The 20,895-nt window shown below is 49.4% G+C and overlaps 1 pseudogene; it reads left to right on the top strand.

The window, feature by feature from the left end:
- The first annotated feature begins 1,352 nt into the window (after window positions 1–1,352).
- On the top strand, window positions 1,353–18,969 carry LOC116500990 (annotated as a pseudogene).
- The last annotated feature ends 1,926 nt before the right edge of the window (window positions 18,970–20,895 follow it).

Here is a 20,895-nt window from a genome sequence, read left to right as displayed (position 1 = left end):
CTGGGCCTCACTTGCCATGGTGTCGGCTCGCTGCAGCGGGCTGGGGAGAGCTGCAGATGGGGAGCTGCTTCCCTGGCTGGCACCGCTGCGACAGCTGATGTGCGCTGCAAGAAGGAGAGAGGTCAGGGTCAGTGGCTGAGCCAGGGCAGGCAGCGGCAGTGCCCCGGCCCCTCAGCAGGACAAAACCCCAAACCGAGCCCCGGGGCACGTGTCCCCGCACAGCTCACCTGCACTGCTGCGAGCACTCCCTCCACAGCCCCGGCTGCCTGAGCCAGGCAGGGCCGGGGAAACGCAGGCACTGGCTGCGGGGACGGGCACCGAGAGCAGTTGCGACGGCCCCACAGCACAGCTCCAACAAATCTCCAAGAGATCCTTGCTCGGCACTCCAAGCCTCGCACACACGCTCAGCGGGAGTCCAGGCACGAGCCAGGCTGGGCCAGGCTCTGCCGGCGCCCCAAGTATAAGCAGCGAGGGCCGTGAGGTCACAGCCCATTGCTGGCTGACCTCACAGCCCATCGCTGGGTGACCTCAGAGCCCAGCGCTCTGGGTGACCCCCAAAAACCAAAGCACGTGTCTGAAAGCACTTGCCAGACATTTGGTGAACCCCGGCAGCTTGGCTGCCATGACCACTTCACTGGGAGGCCTGTTTCAGTGGCCAAGCCCCGTGTTGGTGTACAATCTTCTCCTCGCCTGCAGCCAGACCCTCCACTGTCCCATCTCCTTGCCATTCCCTCGAGTTTTGTCAGTGGCCCCAGAGAGCAGAGCTCAGCGCCAGCCCCTCTGCTGCCCTGGTGAGGAAGCTGCTGGCCGCCATGAGGCCTCCCCTCAGTCTCGTGCAGGCTGAACAAACACGCGGACCTCATGTGCTCCTCATCCATCTTACTCTCCCGATCCTTCACCACTTCGAAGCCCTCCTTTGGACACTCTCCAATAACCTGATGTCCTTCTGTTAGTGTGCTGCCCAAAAGTGCACCCAGGACAGGACTCGAGGCGCTGCTGAAAGAGCGCAGAGCAGAGCACAGCAATCCCTGCCCCCGCCCAGCTGGCGATGCCGTGCTGGAGGCAGCCCAGGATGCTGTTGCCCCTCCTGGCTGCCAGGGCCCCTGCTTGAATCCCGTTCAACTTGCCATCGACCAAAACGCCCAGATCCCTCTCTGCAGGGCTGCGCTCCAGCCTCTCGTCCCCCGACTGTCCATACAGCCAGGGTTGCCCCTTGCCAGGCGTGGAATCCCTCACTCGCTCTTGCTAAACCTCATATGCTTGGGGATTGCCCAGCTCTCTGCTTTGTCAAGGTCTCTCTGCAAAGCCTTCCTCCCCTCGATGGAGTCAGCCACTCCTTCCTGTTTAGCATCATGCCTAAACGGACTCCATATGCCCTCAAGTCCTACATGCGAGTCAGTCGGGACAACGCTGAAGAGAACAGGCCCTAAAATGGAGGCCTGCACAAGCCCTATGACTGGCCACCAGCCTGATGCAACCCCATTTACAAGAACCCTTGGAGCGCGACCCGTCAGCCCCTTGTTCACCCATCGCATTATGCATTGCTCTAGCTGTGTGCTGCCCAATTTGTCCAGAAGGAGACAGTGAGAAACAGTCTTGAAGCTGTGCTGAAAGCCAAACAGGTGCCATCAGCTGGCTTCCCTTGGGCAACCAGATGGTTGGCCACTTCATCAAAAGAAATCAATGGGGGGGCAAGTGATGGGGAGGGGACATCGATAGGCAGCTGACCTAAACCAACCAAAGGGACATTCCAGAGCACCTGATGCCACACTCAGCAATAAACAGGGGGGCTCCCGTGGGGCAGGGGGCTGTTCCTCCTCAACAACCACTACATGTTTTGATGCCCTGCTTCCCAGGACATGGCTGAACATCGCTCGTTGATGGGAAGTAGAGAATATTTCCTTTTCCTTCTCTCTGCGCTTCCCGCGGCCTTATTGTTTCTTTTGTTTCTTTTTCTCCCCATTCCCCTGCCCTTTAATTCAACCATTCTCATCTCCAGCCTCTTTGTGCTGTATTTTCTCTCCAATTTAATAATAGCCACTCTTCTGGGTTCGCAATAAGTGAACTAATTTTAATTCCTACCTCGCTTTTTTAATTATTTTAAAACAGCATCAGCAAGGTCTGTGCGACACCAGAACACCCTTATATAACACCCAAAGAATTGCCATCTCCCTTTGGTGATTTGTACCACCGTGCCTGCTGTTTGTCATCATCGCACCATGCCCTGCTGAGATAGCTTGGCTTTGTCTTGCTGCCCTCCTTGTAGTTACGAGAAGGCTGCCCTGAGGCTCCTCTGCAGTCTGACCACACATCTTTGCCTCAGCCCCTCCTCACTGAGCAAGGGCCCCAACCCCTGAGCATTGTGAAATTGCCTACAATGCATTTCTAAGGATCTCCCTAATGGGTTTTTGAAGACAAGATTGAAATTCTTCCTCCGTGGAAAGGAACCCATGATGGAGCAAAACACAAGTTTTCATACAAGCATGTTGGACGTGCTTATGGTTTATCTCATTTCTGTGTCTCAGAGAATTGCTTGTTCGGCTAACAATTTGACCTCTTTGAAAGCGTTTGTCCTGACCGTCTCTCAATTGTTTGCCAATGCCTCCTGCTGGCCACTGGCTGCCGCTGTTTGTCTAGGTAAAGAACAGCTTGTTGCACACGCACCGTCAGTTTTAAGCGGCTCTGGCAAAGACGTGCATGCCTGATGTAGCTTTGCATATTTAAGAAGAGATAAAGTGTAGCTTCCACTCAAGTGAAAAATCTCATCTGCACACAGCCTTTCCTATGTGAGTTCAGAACCTCTCACCAAGGAGGGCCGAGATGCTGAATTGTGTGACTTTCTCCGTTTCCTCATGGCAACATTTAGCCATGATGCTAACTAAAATACAAAATGTGAAATCTTGGATAATTAGGGACTCCGCCTGCGGCATATCACAACAGTGATATGCCGCAGGTCAACTGCATGAAGTTTAACAAGGCCAAGTGCCGGGTCCTGCACCTGGGGCGCAATAACCCAAGCAAAGCTACAGGCTGGGAGACGAATGGTTGGAAAGCTGCAGGCAGAGAAGGACCTGGGAGTGATGGTGGACAGTCGGCTGAATATGAGCCAGCAGTGTGCTCAGGTGGCCAAGAAGGCCAACGGCATCCTGGCTTGTATCAGGAACAGTGTGGCCAGCAGGGCTAGGGAGGTGATCGTCCCCCTGTACTCAGCTCTGGTGAGGCCGCACCTTGAGTACTGTGTTCAGTTTTGAGCCCTCGCTACAAGAAGGACATCGAGGTGCTTGAGCGGGTGCAGAGAAGGGCGACGAAGCTGGTGAGGGGCCTGGAGAACAAGTCCTACGAGGAGCGGCTGAGGGAGCTGGGCTTGTTCAGCCTGGAGAAGAGGAGGCTCAGGGGCGACCTTATCGCTCTTTTTAGGTACCTCAAGGGAGGCTGTAGCGAGGTGGGGGTGATCTGTTCTCCCACGTGGTAGGTGGTGACAGGACGAGGGGGAATGGGGTTTAAGTTGAAGCCAGGGGAGTTTTAGGCCTATGTTAGGAAGAACTTCTCACTGAAAGGGTTGCGAGGCGTTGGAAACAGGCTGCCCCAGGGGAAGTGGTGGAGTCACCATCCTTGAGAAGTCTTCCAAAAGAACGTTAGGATGTAGAGCTTAGGATATGGTTTAGTGGAGGGCTGTTAGAGTTAGGTTGGAGTTGGACGCGATGAACCTTGAGGTCTCTTCAACCCTAAGAAAATTCTGTGATTCTGTGATTCCTGTGAGTGTCATGGTCAGATGTGTCTCGGTGAGACAACCTGAAAGCCTCATGCTTGAATGTAGTGCGTGTTCTTGCAGCAGGGACACCTTGCCGAGGACTGCGTGACAGAGCTTTCCGTGTTTCACAACCAGAGCAGGGAGAGTATATCGGAATTAATATCAGAGGTAAGAAATACATGTTGTTACTTTGTTGTAATTAAGCATGCTGATACAGTAAGTAACCTTAGCGTATTGGCAGCCTCATGGTCCCTTATTCTCAGGTGTGAGTTTTGCTGTGTTTTTTCCAACCTACGGAATCCCCACAGAATTTCAGATCTGTCAGTACAGCTCTGAAGCTCAAATTTGCCTTTCTTTTTCCTCCTTTCATTGTGTTTCCTAAACTTTATTGATATTTTCTACCATGCTGATATCCTTATGAATTTCTGAAAGGCAAATAGACTCGCCCTAAAGATGTCTGGATGAACAACAGATTTCATGCACTGGCTGAACTCCGTGCTTTGAAATGTTCTGATAGCGGAGGGAAAAACTTTCAGTGCATCGCTCAGCCAGGCTATAAAATAAGCGTGGGGGAATTACTTTTCACAAACTTTGAAAGAAGTGAATCAGTTCCTGTCCCATTGGAATATAAATGACAAAAGCTGAGCTGACTAGCTGTAGAGGAATTGTACCAATGTGTTAGTGGTGATATTCTAACCTGGTAGAAGAGACTTACAAGATGAGGTGGACTCCGGCCTTAATGTGAAGCTGAAAATTGTCCTTTGAAATTTATTTTTTTTTATTCTACTGTATAGAATGAAGACTTGGGATCAAATCTTTCACATAACTGTAGCAGAAACAGACTTTTAAAGTATGTGTTCTACTTAAATGGATAAATTTTGGAGTAAACATTGTTGTTTGTTTGCTTGTTTTTGTTTGTTTGTTTGTTTTTCAGTTACAGGAAATACAGGAAATAATCTGAATAATCTGCTCACAGGAGGAAACAGCTTGTCCAATTAAGTTTTGGCATTTACACGGCCTTTACTAGGGGACTTCTATTGCCTTATAACTTATTCAGGCTAATGGTATTATGCTGCAAACCTGGCAAGCATTTTTCTTGCAGTCCTCATAGCAGTTGTGATACTGAAAATCACACCAAATGTTGATTAAAAAATTTTTCTTGTTGTACTCCCAGTCAACTTGCTAGCAGGCAGCCTGGGAAGAGGAAAGAACTCGACTCCGTGTATGCACTACGGCAGAAACAACTAAAACATTGGTCTGTTATCAGCACTACTTCCATTAAAAATCTAAACATAGCACCACATGAGCTACTATGGACAAAATTAAATCTATCACAACCAATCCAGCACATACAGGAACAATGGTGGTCTGTCAAACCTTCCTGGCCCTGAGTTGACCATGAGGGTAATGATTTAAAAAAGTAGGTGATGAGGTGATTCCTGCACCTGTTTGAGCCTCTGGTGTGGGTATAATAAGGGAGTGTCCCCAGAATTAGCGATGACAGTGAAAGGTGAATTAACAAAATATTTGGTGGAGAGGGAAACTGTTAAAAAAATCCATTCCCCTTTTAATTCTCCAGTATGGCCAGTTACAAGTGTTAAGGACATGATGGCTTACAGTAAACTACAGAAAGTTGAATGCAGCTACTAAACCATTGACTGTCACAGCACCCAGTCTGTCTGACATACCTAATCTGCTTAATACAGCAGGATTTCAGGATGGCTGTCGTTGGTGTTCGAGATATCTTTTGGTCACATTACCATGGCAGGGACAAGACAAATTTGCTTTTACTTTGGAAGTAATAGAGCATTTTTTTGCTCATTTACCCCAGAGGTTTAAGAACAGACCTGCACCAACACATGCTGAATTGGCTAAGACATTAGAAGAAGTAAGGTTACCTGCTGGAATCACATTAATTCGATAGGGAGATACTGAGTGGGGCAGTGTATGAGCAGCAAGTACAAGAAGGAATGGGCTTCCTCATAGACAGACATATGCCAGCAGTACTCGTATTTGCTACCCACTCTCACAACTGCATCTGTGGTTCAAGAATTAATTGCCAGTGCAGGGCCCAGAGGCAGACAGGACTGTTCTTTATGGACACGAATTGTTAAAACATTTCTAACAAGGTTTAACAAGAGCAAGGGTAGAGTCCTGCACCTGGGAAGGAACAACCACATGTATCAGTACAGGCTGGGGGATGACCTGCTGGAGAGGAGCTCTGAGGAGAAGGACCTGGGGGTCCTGGTGGACGACAGGTTGACCATGAGCCAGCAGTGTGCCCTCGTGGCCAAGAGGGCCCATGGGATCATGGACGTGCATTAAAAGGAGTGTGGCCAGCAGGGCAGGGGAGGTGATCCTCCCTCTCTACTCTGCCCTGGTCAGGCCCTCACCTGGAGTACTGTGTCCAGTTCTGGGCTCCCCAGTACAAAAAAGACAGGGATCTCCTGGGAAGAGTCCGGCGGAGGGCAAGGAAGATGATAAAGGGCCTGGAGCATCTTCCCTATGAGGAAAGGCTGAGAGACCTGGGTCTGGTCAGCCTGGGGAAAAGAAGACTGAGGGAGGGATCCTATTTATGTTTATAACATGGCCAACCTCTCTTCAGTGGTTTGTGAGGACTGGACAAGTGGCAATGGCCACAAAATGGAGCCCAGGCAGTTCCACATGAGTATAAAAAGGACTTCTTCATGGTGCGGGTGACGGAGCACTGGGACAGGCTGCCCAGGGAGGTTGTGGAGTCTCCTTCTCTGGAGATATTCAAGGCCCATCTGGATGCCTCCCTGGGCAGCCTGCTCTGAGGAACCTGCTTTGGCAGGGGGCTTGGACCCGATGACCTCTTCAGGTCCCTTCCAACCTCTTCAATTCTGTGACTCTGTGAGAAGAAAAGATCGGGCTACCAGGCTAGCAGGTCTGTATCTGAGATCTCAAATTGTACCTTCATCCTGATGTTGGTGATGCTCCTGCGGAGAGGTTACCAGCACCACCACCGAGGACCTTCTTTTCCATTGTCAGTTCTTATTGCAGAGATATCTGAGCCTGTTGTCCTTTACTAGAGATCTGCTCTTTCTGCAGATCTCTAGTAAAAAGATCTCTAGGGTGAGAAACTCTTTGGTAGTTGTTCTGCTCTGGTCATCTGCCTTGGTCATCCTAGAGTTTCCAGCATTCCTTGGGTGGTTTTGTCCTTCAGCAGTGGTACACATGGACCCAGGAACTTACTTCTGTGCCACAGGAGTGGTTAGAAACGCTTGGAACGGACCAGCCCACCGTGATGACAGAGCGTATTTTCATTTGAACTCCTTTGCAAGGACTCCTTTAAGGCTGGCAGGAATCTCGTGGAGCTGTGGCAAGTCCTGTACCTGTGGAATAACAACCCCAGGCACCTGGACATGCTATGGGCACCCTGCTGGAGAGCAGCCTGGCAGAAAATGACCTGAGGTTCCTGGTGGACACCACGTTGAACATAAGCCAGCAACGTGCCCATGCAGCAAGGAAGGCTGATGGCTGGCGAAGCCCTGTGTGAAGCTGGAGAGCTGGGTCCTTTTCTGGGCTGTGGGGTTCTTGGCTGTAGCCTTAGCAGGCCTTAATCCACCGACACGTCCAGCCGTCCTGCAGTGATGTGAGAGGAAGAGTCCGGGGACTCGCTGGGCTCTGACAAGTTGTCTCTTATTGCAGAACCCCTTATCAGGGGGGTTGGTCAAGAAGCTTTATGTATCCACTTCTGTTCCCCACCACAGATTGAGAAATGGTAATTCTTAGCATGCCAAAGATTTTGAAAGTACTTAAATTATCTCATAAATGTGAAATTTATGCAGCAGTTCAGGTCACCGGATGCGAGGAGTGTCTGAGCCTGTTGCTGCCATCGGCGGGAGGCAGAGAAACTGCGTGCGTGAGGTGCGAGCAGGTGGATGACCTGGTCCGCATGGTGGCGGAAGCTCAAGGAGGAGGTGGAGAGGTTGAGGGCCATCAGGGGAGTGTGAGCGAGAGATAGACTTGTGGAGTAACTCCCTGCAGGGCCTCAAGGAGAGGTACCGAGGTGAGACATCCCCAAATGGGGTGGACCCCTGCCCTGTAGCCGTCGGGCAGAGGGAGGATGGTCGGGCCCAGGAGGATGCCTAGGGCGAGGAGGTCGACTCCACGCCTCAGGACTGCCTCCACCAAGAAAGACAGGAGGGTTATTGTTGTTGGAGACTCTATTCTTAGGGGAGCAGAGGGCCCTATTTGTCGGCTTGACCCTACCCGTAGGGAAGTGTGCTGCCTCCCTGGGGCCAGGGTCAGGGCCGTTGCCAGGAAGCTTCCCAACCTGGTACGCCCCTCTGACTATTATCCTCTTTTGGTAGTCCAGGCGGGCAGTGACAACATTGAGGAGAGAAGCCTGAAGGCTATCAAACGAGACTTTAGGGGGCTGGGTCGGTTAGTGGATGGAGCGGGAGTGCAGGTGGTGTTTTCATCCATCCCTGCGGTGGCAGGGAGGGGAACAAAGAGGGACAGGGAAAGCCCACCTGTTAAACACGTGGCTCCGGGGCTGGTGCCAACGCAGAAATCTTGTTTTTTTTCGATCATGGGGCACTTTACTCAGCACCTGGCCTGATGGCCTCAGACGGGTCGCTATCTTTTAGGGGAAAAAGGGATCCTGGGCCAGGAGCTGGCAGGGGCTCATTGAGAGGGCTTTAAACTAGGTAGGAAGGGGGATGGGGCTGAAGCAAGGATTGTTGGGGCTGTGCCAGGGGGAGCAATGGCAAGGCCGGGGGATAAGGTAATGGCCCAGCTGAAGTGCATCTACACCAATGCGCGCAGCATGGGTAACAAACAGGAGGAGCTGGAAGCCATCGTGCAGCAGGCAGGCTACGACTTGGTTGCCATCACAGAGACGTGGTAGGACCAGTCTCATGACTAGAGTGCTGCAATGCCTGGCTATAAGCTCTTCAGAAGGGACGGGCAGCACAGAAGGGGTGGTGCTGTGGCTCTCTATATTAGAGAGCCTTTCGATGTTGTAGAACTCGAGGCTGGGAATGACAAGGTCGAGTCCCTTTGGGTTAGGATCGGCAGGGACAACAAGGCTAGCGTCCTGGTCGGGGTCTGCTATAGACCGCCGAACCAGGATGAGGAGACTGATGAGGAGTTCTACAGGCAGCTGGCAGAAGTTGCGAAATCGTCAGCTCTTGTACTCGTGGGGGACTTCAACTTCCCTGACATATGCTGGAAGCACAACACAGCCCTGAGAAAGCAGTCTAGGAGGTTTCTGGAGAGCGTGGAAGATAGCTTCCTGACGCAGCTGGTTAGTGAGCCCACCAGGGGTGGTGCCCCGCTAGACCTTCTCTTCACAAACAGAGAAGGACTGGTGGAGGATGTGATTGTCGGGAGCTGTCTTGGGCAGAGTGACCACGAAATGGTGGAGTTCACTATTCTTGGCGAGGCCAGGAAGGGGACCAGTAAAACCGCTGTATTGGACTTTCGGAGGGCTGACTTTGAGCTGCTCAGGACACTGGTTGGTGGAGTCCCTTGGGAGGCGGTTCTGAAGGGCAGAAGAGTCCAGGAAGGCTGGGCGCTCTTCAAGAGGGAAATCTTAATGGCGCAGGAACGGTCTGTTCCCACGTGCCCAAAGACGAGCTGGCAGGGAAGAAGACCAGCCTGGCTCAACAGAGAATTGTGGCTTGATCTTAGGAGAAAAAAGAGGGTTTATAATGTTTGGAATAGTGGGCAGGCCACTAGGGAGGACTATAAGGATGTAGCGAGGCCGTGCAGGGACAAAATTAGGAAGGCCAAAGCTCATCTGGAGCTCAATCTGGCTACTGCCGTTAAAGATAACAAAAAACGTTTCTATAAATACATCAACACAAAAAGGAGGACTAAGGAGAATCTCCATCCTTTACTGGCTGCGGGGGGAAACTTGGTGTAGTGGGTTTACGTGGCAAGGTTTTTGGTAGCAGGGGGCCATAGGGGTGGTTTCTGTGAGAAAGATCTAGAAGCTGCCCCATGTTTGGGAAGGGCCCCATTGTTTTCCAGAGCTGAGCCAGTAAGCGATGTTGTTTTGCGCCTCTGTGAGAGCATATTTAAGACAGGGAAAAAAACGCTGCGCCTCACAGCAGCTGGGAGAGCCAAGGGAGTGATAAAACAGCCTTGCAGGTGCCAAGGTCAGTGTAGAAGGAGGGGGAGAGGTGCTCCAGGCACCGGAGCAGAAGTCCCCTGCGGCCTGTGGTGAGGAGCATGGTGAAGCAGGATGTCCCCCTGCAGCCCATGGAGTACCACGGTGGAGCAGGGTCCCCCGCTGCAGCCCGTGGAGGAGACCACGGTGGAGCAGGTGGCCCCTGCACCGACGGAGGCTGCTGCCTGTGGAAGACCCCCTGCCGGAGCAGATTCCGGGCCAGACCTGTAGCCCGTGGAGAGGAGCCCACGCAGGAGCAGGTGACCTGGCAGGAGCTGCTGCCCGTAGGGGAGCCAGGTTGGAGCAGTTTTCTCCTGAGGGATGGACCCCGTGGTACGGACCCATATCTGGAGCAGTTCTGGAAGAGCTGCTGCCTGTGGGAAGCCCACGCCGGATCAGTTCATCAAGGACTGCATCCCGTGGGTGGGACCCCACAGCACAAGGGACGAGAGTGACCGAGAAGGAGCGGCAGAGAAGAAGCGCTGTAGACTGACCATAACCCCCATTCCCCCGTTCCCTGCGCCGCTCGGGGGGAGGAGGTGGAAGAGGGTGGATGGGGGGAAGGTGCTTTTGGTTTCTTTCCTTTGTTTCTCACTTGTCTAGCTTGTTAGTTAATAGGCAATAAATCTTACTATCTCCTTATGCCGAGTCTGTTTTGCCCGTTACAATAATTACTGAGTGATTTTCTCATCCTTGTCTCAACCCTTGAGCCCTTTTCACATATTTTCTCCCCATTCCTCTTTGAGGAGGGGGAGTGAGGGAGCGGCTGTGGTGGAGCTCAGCTGCCCACTCGAGCGGAACCACGGCACTTAGTTACAAGAGATGAGGAAAAGGCGGAGGTGCTCAATGCCTTCTTTGCCTCAGTCTTTAGCGGCACTACCGGTTGTTCTCTGGATACCCAGTACCCTGAGCTGGTGGAAGGGGATGGGGTGCAGGATGTGGCCCTCACCATCCATGAAGAACTGGTTGGTGACCTGCTACGGCACTTGGATGTGCACAAGTCGATGGGGCCGGATGGGATCCACCCAAGGGTACTGAGAGAACTGGCAGAGGAGCTGGCCAAGCCACTGTCCATCATTTATCAGCAGTCCTGGCGATCGGGGGGAGGTCCCAGTTGACTGGCGGCTAGCAAATGTGACGCCCATCTACAAGAAGGGCCGGAGGGCAGACCCGGGAAACTACAGGCCTGTCAGTTTGACCTGAGTGCCAGGGAAGCTCATGGAGCAGATCCTCCTGAGAGTCCTCACGCAGCACTTGCAGGGCAAGCAGGCGATCAGGCCCAGTCAGCATGGGTTTATGAAAGGCATGTCCTGCTTGACGAACCTGATCTCCTTCTATGACAAAGTGACGCGCTGGGTGGACGAGGGAAAGGCTGTGGATGTGGTCTACCTTGACTTCAGCAAGGCTTTTGACACCGTCTCCCACAGCATTCTCCTCAAGAAACTGGCTGCTCTTGGCTTGGACTGGCGCACGCTTCGTTGGGTTAGAAACTGGCTGGATAGCCGGGCCCAAAGAGTCGTGGTGAATGGAGCGAAGTCCGGTTGGAGGCCAATCACTAGTGGCGTCCCCCAGGGCGCGGTGCTGGGGCCGGTCCTCTTTAATATCTTCATCGATGATGTGGACAAGGGCATCGAGTGCACCCTCAGTAAGTTTGCAGATGACACCAAGCTATGCGCGTGTTGATCTGCTCGAGGGTAGGAAGGCTCTGCAGGAGGATCTGGATAGGCTGCAGCGATGGGCTGAGGTCAACTGCATGAAGTTCAACAAGGCCAAGTGCTGGGTCCTGCACCTGGGGCGCTTATTGCAGAGCTACAGGCTGGGAGACGAGAGGTTTGGAGAGCTGCCAGGCAGAGAAGGACCTGGGAGTGATGGTGGATAGTCGGCTGAATATGAGCCGCAGTGTGCTCAGGTGGCCAAGAAGGCCAACGGCATCCTGGCTTGTATCAGGAACAGTGTGGCCAGCAGGGCTAGGGAGGTGATCGTCCCCCTGTACTCGGCTCTGGTGAGGCCGCACCTCGAGTACTGTGTTCAGTTTTGGGCCCCTCGCTACAAGAAGGACATGGAGGTGCTCAAGCGAGTCCAGAGAAGGGCGACGAAGCTGGTGAGGGGCCTGGAGAACAAGTCCTACGAGGAGCGGCTGAGGGAGCTGGGCTTGTTCAGCCTGGAGAAGAGGAGGCTCAGGGGCGACCTTATCGCTCTCTACAGGTACCTCAAGGAGGCTGTAGCGAGGTGGGGGTTGGCCTGTTCTCCCACGTGCCTGGTGACAGGACGAGGGAGTTTGGGCTAAAGTTGCGCCAGGGGAGTTTTAGGTTAGATGTTAGGAAGATCTTCTTTACCGAAAGGGTTGTTAGACACTGGAACAGGCTGCCCAGGTTAGTGGTGGAGTCACCAGCCCTGGAAGTCTTTAAAAGACGTTTAGATGTAGAGCTTAGGGATATGGTTTAGTGGGGACTGCTAGCGTTAGGTCAGAGGTTGGACTCGATGATCTTGAGGTCTCTTCCAACCTAGAAATTCTGTGATTCTGTGAAATTACTTGATTTTCACACAAGGTGGTGAACACTGCATATAAAGGCATGTGGACTAAAGGTTTTCTCTTTTTTCCTTAGAGTGCTCGCAGCAACGCATTTTGAGCCAACATTTGCAAGAACAGCCTTCCCGTGTTTCGATGAACCAGCTTTCAAAGCCAGATTTTCAGTTAAGATTAGGAGGGAACCAAAGCACCTTGCGCTGTCCAATATGCCCCTTGTAGGTGGATACATTCAATGTTGTGCTGTTGCTTGATGACCTGTAAAAAAGAAAGTGAAAGGAGAAGAGAATATCTAGGAAGTTGCTGTTCATGGGAATATTGACCTAAAGATTATGTCAATTCTTTTCTGAGAGTAAATGATTGCTGGTAGTGTTGATACACAGTTATGAAGGAATGCAACAGATGTTGCATCCTAGGGGTTCCTGTTCTCTGCAGTGGTTTGAGAACAATGCAATCTTACTAACCTTTATTTTACCCATAAAATGCTTTCAGTCTTTGTCTTAGATTTTAAGAATTAATATTAAAATGTATCTGAATACAGACACAATATTATTCAGGACCATATATATATATATATATATATATATATTATTAAACAACAACAACAAAAAGGTTATTTTGGCCTTCAAAAAATGTCTGTGAAAGTGGAGTATGTGTAACACCTACAAATATGGTTTGCAGTTACAAAGATGTAGGCATATGTAGGGTGGGTCACATGTCATACATTTGGTCTTACTCTGTGCATAAGAGATTCTTCACAAATTCTTCTGCATTATTGATTCGTGATTTGCCAGGAAACTAACCCTTATAAATGAGGGAACAACGCCTCCCCATACACCAAGTACATTTCAAAAAAATGAAGTCTTTTGGAAGTTGGTTAAAAACAAACTATCAAACAAAACAGTTCTTGCATTGAAAAGTGGATAAAATAATGAATGAATTGTGGGTGCCAGTATTAGTATTCCAATGTGGCTAAATATACTCCAAGTGTAAGTTAGTTACCTGAGGCGAATCAAAAGGGAAAACTCTAACAGGCGACTCATTTTGTCTTGAAATAGATATCTGAGAGAGCTGAGTCATTGTTTGGAGTAGTTTATTTCTCTGATGTGTAACAAGTGATGTTTAGATTTAGACAACTTCTGATCAACTCAAGTGTGATCTTAATTAGATCGATGTGCTGGCAGACACTGAGGAAAATTAAAGCTTTTGAATGAGTATCTTTATCTAGTTTTAGCAATGCTGAAGTAACACTTACGAGTGAAACTACCTGTATGTTTCTGTTTTCTTTGTGTGGGGACGGGCTGGCACAGGGTTGACTTCTTTCCAACTTGTCTTTAAAATTGTCTTAGTGAAACTGAAAAGAAACACATTGATTTTTGGTGCCAAAGTCCTTAGAGGTACTACCGGATGATGAGCTGTGCTTGTCTTTTTTTAGATGAAGACTGTGAATATAAATTCATGGCTTGTTGAAGACCATTTTGATACCAGTGTCAAGATGAGTACCTACCTCGTGGCCTTTATTGTTTCCGATTTCAAGTCCATCAGCAAAATATCCAGTCATGGAGTTAATGTAACTATTCTGATTTTCTAAGAGCTTATTATATAACAAAATCTATATGGAAACATATAGTGTACTTTCAAGCTAAATTGTTGGATTTATACATTGTGAAGTTTGACATGAACGAGAGGAGAGAAAAACGTTGGCTTTGTAATTGGATTATTAGTTTGCATTAAGACTAATTTTACTAATTCCAAAAGTTTTTGGTAATATGCTTTCTTTTTATATACTTACGTGCATTGGTAATGTTGTTTCAAGTAAGACTGTTTGATTAAAAGGAAATTAAATATAGTTTTATTGGAGAATCAGGAATAAAACAGAACAGTGGTAGTTACACAGCTCTGGCTTGGTAGGGGACGGAAGGTATAGATGTCCTTTTACAGGCATGGTGGTTCTGGAGGATAAAGTAAAATTCTCATTTCTAATTTTGCACATATCTGTATCTGTATTTTTTAAAAGTAACTTTGTACGAAAGCTGTTAGGTATGTGCTCTACTTTCACTTTTCATGACCACTCACGCACCTATGTTAAAGAACAAATTCTGTAAACTTTTGATGCTGGCATTTAAATACTGCCTGCTTGTTTACTGTAGATTTCTGTATACACGGTACCAGAGAAGATCCACCAAGCTGATTATGCCCTGGATGCGGCAGTAAAACTTTTAGACTTTTATGAGGATTACTTCAGCATTTCATATCCCTTACCTAAACAAGGTAAGTGTTACCTAATTTAATGTATTCAAGAATAGCATTAAGAATAGAGAGTAAAATTGCATAAAATCAATGAGTTAGGTAAGACTGGGACAATTTTGGCTCCCATGTTTTTAAACTGTCTGCTTCGTGTAACTTAAGAGTATGTTGAAAAGCTTCACTGAGAACGGAAAATCCTTCTATAGAGAACTTTTTAAAGGTATGTTTTTGCTGTTACATTTAGGAGAAGCCTTAAAGAAGGTGTGATGTGGGAGCTGTTGTGAAGTGGGATGAGCAGGTGACTGGGTTCTTTACTGGGTCAAACAATCCTAGCAGTTTATTAATGCTTCCCTCCCCCCCCTCCTCCTTCCTCCCCCCTCCACCAGATTTAGCAGCTATTCCTGATTTCCAGTCTGGTGCTATGGAAAACTGGGGATTGACCACATATTGGGAATCCGCATTGTTGTATGACCCTGATAAATCCTCAGCATCTTCTAGACTTTGGATTACTATGATAATAGTCCACGAACTGGCTCATCAGGTGAGATTTAGGAGCAACAATAAAGGATCAGAAGGGACCCACAAAGTGGTCACAGCTGTGTGGATGGAGAGATATTTGAGAATATAGACTGAAAAGAGCTGTTTCAGTTTGAGGGTGTTCATCCGTGAATCACGCGACTGTTCCCAATAAAGTCTCGTTGGGCTTCATAGACATGCAGGGCTGTAACCAAAATCTGTATAGTTCAGTAGCTGTAGTGCTCTGGGGACTTTGCACCATTGCTAACCCTTGAAATTATTTGCAAGCCATGAATATAGGTAAAAAAGTTAAGAATCGTTACGGGTTTATGCGTGGCTCTCCTATCAAACCTGGTTTATGTATAAAGTTTCATGGAATTGTAATGGAAACCCATGCTGTGGAGTATTACCATTAAAATAAGAAACGAAATAGAAAGAGGCCAGAGTAAGCTGCATTACTACAAAAATGTGCCTTAAACGTCAGTGACATGGAATAAATTCAATTTCATATCAGTCAGTAGCAGCTTTTGTGAAAAACCGTGTAATTAAATTAAAATTGTTGTTGCTGTTGTTTCAGTGGTTTGGCAACCTAGTTACCATGGAGTGGTAGAATGACCTGTGGTTAAACGAAGGGTTTGCAAAATTCATGGAGTTTGTGTCGGTCAACATTACCCATCCAGAACTGAAAGTTGTAAGCAGCATTTACTGTATTTTTATTTTATATTTGCATTCTAAGTCCACTAATTTGTAAGGGTGAAGGCCAAGCATGTTTGTGCTGTGAAATAGTTTTTGCTTTCCCTTTGAAAGAACTGTCTGATCTTAACTCGAAGGGTAAGAATATTGATTTTATTGTATCTAATTACTTCAAAAACTGGTGATGGAAGTTAATGATTGCAATCAAAGTATATTCTCTTTTCAAAAGCTATTTAGACTTCGGAAAGTATAAAGGCATTGCTAGTTAGTCAAGGGAGGTGATTGTCCCGCTCTACTCTGCGCTGGTGTGGCCTCACCTCGAGCACTGTGTGCAGTTCTGGGCACCGCAGTGCAAAAAGGATGCAAAACTGTTGGAGAGTGTCCAGAGGAGGGCTACAAAGATGGCGAAGGGCCTAGAGGGGAAGACATATGAGGAGAGGCTGAGGGCACTGGGCCTGTTCAGCCTGGAGAAGAGGAGGCTGAGGGGGGACCTCATCGCGGTCTACAGCTTCCTCACGAGGGGGAGTGCAGAGGCAGGCACCGACCTATTCTCTGTAATCACCAGTGATAGGACCTGCAGAAATGGTGTCAAGCTGTGGCAGGAGAGGTTCAGGCTCGACAACAGGAAGAGGTTCTTCACCGAGAGGGTAGTCGCACACCTGAACAGGCTTCCCAGGGAAGTAGTCACAGCTCCAAGCCTGTCGGAGTTGAAGAAGCCATTGGACTGTGCTCTTAGTCATGTGGTCTGACTTTTTGGGTAGACCTGTGCTGTGCCAGGAGTTGGACTTGATGATCCTTATGGGTCCCTTCCAACTTGGGGTATTCTATGATTCTATGAAATTAATTTTTTTCCCTCATGTACAGTCAGACTTAAATCCTAATGAAGACCCCCAAATCCTCCCACTAGCTTTAGCACAGGTTCAATATATGAAACTTTGCAAGTATGCAAAGTTTCCTTTCCTTTCCTTTCCTTTCCTTTCCTTTCCTTTCCTTTCCTTTCCTTTCCTTTCCTTTCCTTTCCTTTCCTTTCCTTTCCTTTCCTTTCCTTTCCTTTCCTTTCCTTTCCTTTCCTTTCCTTTCCTTTCCTTTCCTTTCCTTTCCTTTCCTTTCCTTTCCTTTCCTTTCCTTTCCTTTCCTTTCCTTTCCTTTCCTTTCCTTTCCTTTCCTTTCCTTGCCTTTCCTTGCCTTTCCTTCCTTTCCTTTCCTTTCCTTTCCTTTCCTTTCCTTGCCTTTCCTTGCCTTTCCTTGCCTTTCCTTGCCTTTCCTTTCCTTGCCTTTCCTTTCCTTGCCTTTCCTTTCCTTGCCTTTCCTTTCCTTGCCTTGCCTTTCCTTGCCTTGCCTTTCCTTGCCTTGCCTTTCCTTTCATTGCCTTGATCTGCCTTGCCTTGCCTTGCCTTGCCTTGCCTTGCCTTGCCTTGCCTTGCCTTGCCTTGCCTTGCCTTGCCTTGCCTTGCCTTGCCTTGCCGTGCCTTGCCTTGCCTTGCCTTGCCTTGCCTTGCCTTTCCTTGCCTTGCCTCGCCTTGCCTTGCCTTGCCTCGCCTTGCCTTGCCTTGCCTCGCCTTGCCTTGCCTTGCCGTGCCTTGCCTTGTCGTCCCCTTCCCCTTCCCCTTCCCCTTCCCCTTCCCCTTCCCCTTCCCCTTCCCCTTCCCCTTCCCCTTCCCCTTCCCTTCCCTTCCCTTCCCCTTCCCCTTCCCCTTCCCCTTCCCCTTCCCCTTCCCCTTCCCCTTCCCCTTCCCCTTCCCCTTCCCCTTCCCCTTCCCCTTCCCCTTCCCCTTCCCCTTCCCCTTCCCCTTCCCCTTCCCCTTCCCCCTCCCCTTCCCTTCCCCTTCCCCTTCCCCTTCCCCTTCCCCTTCCCCTTCCCCTTCCCTTTCCTGCTCTGTAATGAAACCGAAGATATGTTTGGCTTTCCTTGATGGGATTTCAACATCATGTAGAATGGACTGAAATATGAACTAATAGGAATTCAGTAGTCACTAAGCAAACTTTGGTAGTAATAATCATTTTTGTCTCCTATTAGGAAGATTATTTCTTATCAAACTGTTTTGATGCCATGGAAGTGGATGCATTAAATTCATCACATCCTGTGTCTACTCCTGTGGAAGATCCAGCTCAAATTTTAGAAATGTTTGATGATGTTTCTTATGTGAAGGTAAAATCTGTAACTGATTTCATTCTCAGTTGTACTGATTGTACTATACATCTGCATTGTACTGATTTCAGTCAGTCCTTTATACAAAACATCCCTGAACCGTGGTGTTAATATACTTTTTAATGTTGTTTTGATCTTTATATTCTATCTCAATCGTAGTCCAAAACTCCTGCATGTAGTTCAAATTGTGGTTTCCTGTTCCATCTATAAAAAGAGGAGGTTTTTGCCCCTTCTTACCTATTGTGTATCAATTGAAACATTAAAACATTATTTTAGGTGCTTAAACCAACCAGCGTTTTTCATTGGAGCCTGCTCTATATAGTAATTGAGAAAATAATAGCATATTTTACTCAATCCAAAATATATTTAAGGAAATAAGGAAAGCCAAATTACCGTCTAAATATATATAAAACCCAATTATTTCTCATCAGACAGACATACAAAATTGAACTGCTGTTTAGGTTAGCCTGCTGAAAATTTTCTGAAAGAAGCATCTTGCTATCTAGGGAGTGGTTTTGTAAACATTCTGTCACACTTTTTTTCAGGGATCCTGTATATTAAATATGTTGAAGGACTACCTGACTGATGATGTTTTTAAAGCTGGACTTGTGCAGTACCTGCAGAAGTAGAGCTATCAAAACGCAAAAAATGAAGATTTGTGGAACAGTATGACAAATGCAAGTATTTCTTATTCTCTTTTTTGTTTTTTTTTTTTTTACTTTTTTTTTTTTCCCCCCAAATTTCATAGCTTTTTGTGAATAGTGTGTTTTTGTAGTATATTAATGAGGCCTTTGACCAATACTTATGGTAATGATATCAAAAACAGATGACCAAAACTTTCTTCTACAGATCTGTCCCACAGTAGGTACCGATAAAGTGAACAACAAGGTGATGGCTTTTGCAGAAGGAACCAACAGTCATCTTCAAATGCAGTAAGCATCTAGTTTTTTACTCATCAGTATTTGAGAGTTTGGTATTTATCTGAGTCCTCTCATGTTACTATACTGAGCTCTGGCATCGGTATGTGTACAGACAGAAATCCTACCTCTGTGCCTAGGGCTGACCGGAAAACAGCACTATTTAAAGAGATGTCACTAACTATGTAAAAGTGTCCCGAAAAAGAACAGCCAGAGTTGTCATTGATATCGCATGTTCCAATCTAAACTTAACTATGCTGAGGTTACAAATTTACAGCAGTTTTTATGAAGTTCTAAGCTACTAAATTCATTGTCTATGCACTCCATCTTCCTCCTCTTCTTACGTATCCAAGCTTGTCCAGTGATTTTTATTGCAACTTTTTCACCGGTAAGAAGATGTCGTCCAAGCTTTACCTTTGCAAACCCACCTAAAAGTGCAAACACGGACATTTAAGCACGGCGCCCAACGGGAGGGAGGGAGGGAAGGAGGGAGGGAGGGAGGGAGGGAGGGAGGCGCAGCGGGGCGGCCATGTTGGGAGGGTCGGCGCTGCTGCTCTGCACCCTGCGGGGTCTGGGGGAGGGTGGGGAAGGAGGAACATGGTGATGCGCAAGGCCAGGGGGCCTGAGGAGATGGATCTGTGGGTCCTGAGCGAAGTGGGCAGGCATTGCCCATCACCAGGCTGGGCAACCAGATCCAGTGGGTGGCACCCCTGGCCATGGCAGGGGGAGTGGAACTAGGTGGTCTTTGAGGCCCCTTCCAACCTGAGCCACTCGACATTTCTATGACTGTAGGATTCCGCGATTCTATGAAGAAGACCAAGACACTGTCTGTGGCAGGGTCACAACTCTTTATTTGGATGACAACCACATTTGCCCTGCTAAAGGCGCGGGGGCCTCTTGCAGGGCTGGGGAGAGTCCGGGTCGCTGTCGGCTCTCCTCTTCGGGGGGCGCCGCGGCCCCCCAGGTGAGCTGTCCCTGCCCTGGCCAGGAGGAGAGGGCCCGTGGCTTGTGCCCGGCACCGCAGCCTGTTCTGCTTCCTCCTCTTCAGGCTCTGAGAAGAGCTCCTCCTGCTCCTCAGGCATGGGTGCAGCGCGCGGGTGGCCAGGACCCCCAGGCAGGGCGGCACTGGAGGTGCTGGGCAGCTCCTCGATGTCCGAATCCTCCGCGCTGCTGGAGGAGAGCAGGCTGGTGACAGGAGTGTCCCGGGGGGAGGCAGCAGGGCTGGAGGTGGCCTCCGGGCTGTCTTCGGGCTCCCAGGTGTCTTGGGAGCCCTCGAGGTCCACTTCAGGGCCGTTGTACACGTAGAGCTGGCTGGCAGGACGCGGTTCCAGGAAGCCCAGCTCCTCGAGGAACTCCTCGCTGCACGTCTCCTCCATGATGGAGATGAGCCGCTGCACAAAGCTCACCGTGTGGCCCTGCAGCAACGGCTGCAGCTCCTGCACCAAGGCGTGCTCATCGAGCCCACAGCGGCACAGCCAAGCGACGATGTTGGCCTCCAGCATGTCCTGGTCCCACCAGGCAGCGTCGAACAGCTCCCTGGCTTGCTGGCGCACCCAGGAGCGCAGCGGACCGAGGACTTCTAGGTGTTCCCTGAAGAGGGCTGCCCATTCCTCGGGCGGGAGGCCTCTCACGGCAGGCTGGGGCATGGGCTCTGCAGCCCCCTGCTCGTCCTGGGGGCTGTCGTCTTGCGCCTCTGCATCGGGGGCCAGCTGCACCTCCAGGAAGTCGTCTTCCGCCCAGATGGAGTAGCGGATGGAGGTGATGTGCTGCCTGCAGAGGGGGCAGGTGCTGCTTCTCTTGGCCCAGCGCATGATGCACCCGAAGCAGAAGTGGTGCACACAGGGGAGGACGTAGCTGGGCTCCTTGGGGACCCCCTGGCACACAGGGCAAGTGATGTCCTGGGCCTCACTTGCCATGGTGTCGGCTCGCTGCAGCGGGCTGGGGAGAGCTGCA

This window comes from Aythya fuligula, chromosome Z, assembly GCF_009819795.1.
Source record: "Aythya fuligula isolate bAytFul2 chromosome Z, bAytFul2.pri, whole genome shotgun sequence".
In the NCBI taxonomy this organism is placed as follows: Eukaryota; Metazoa; Chordata; class Aves; order Anseriformes; family Anatidae; genus Aythya; species Aythya fuligula.
Note: the sequence above shows the minus strand (reverse complement) of the source record. Positions and strands in the feature narration are given on the sequence as shown.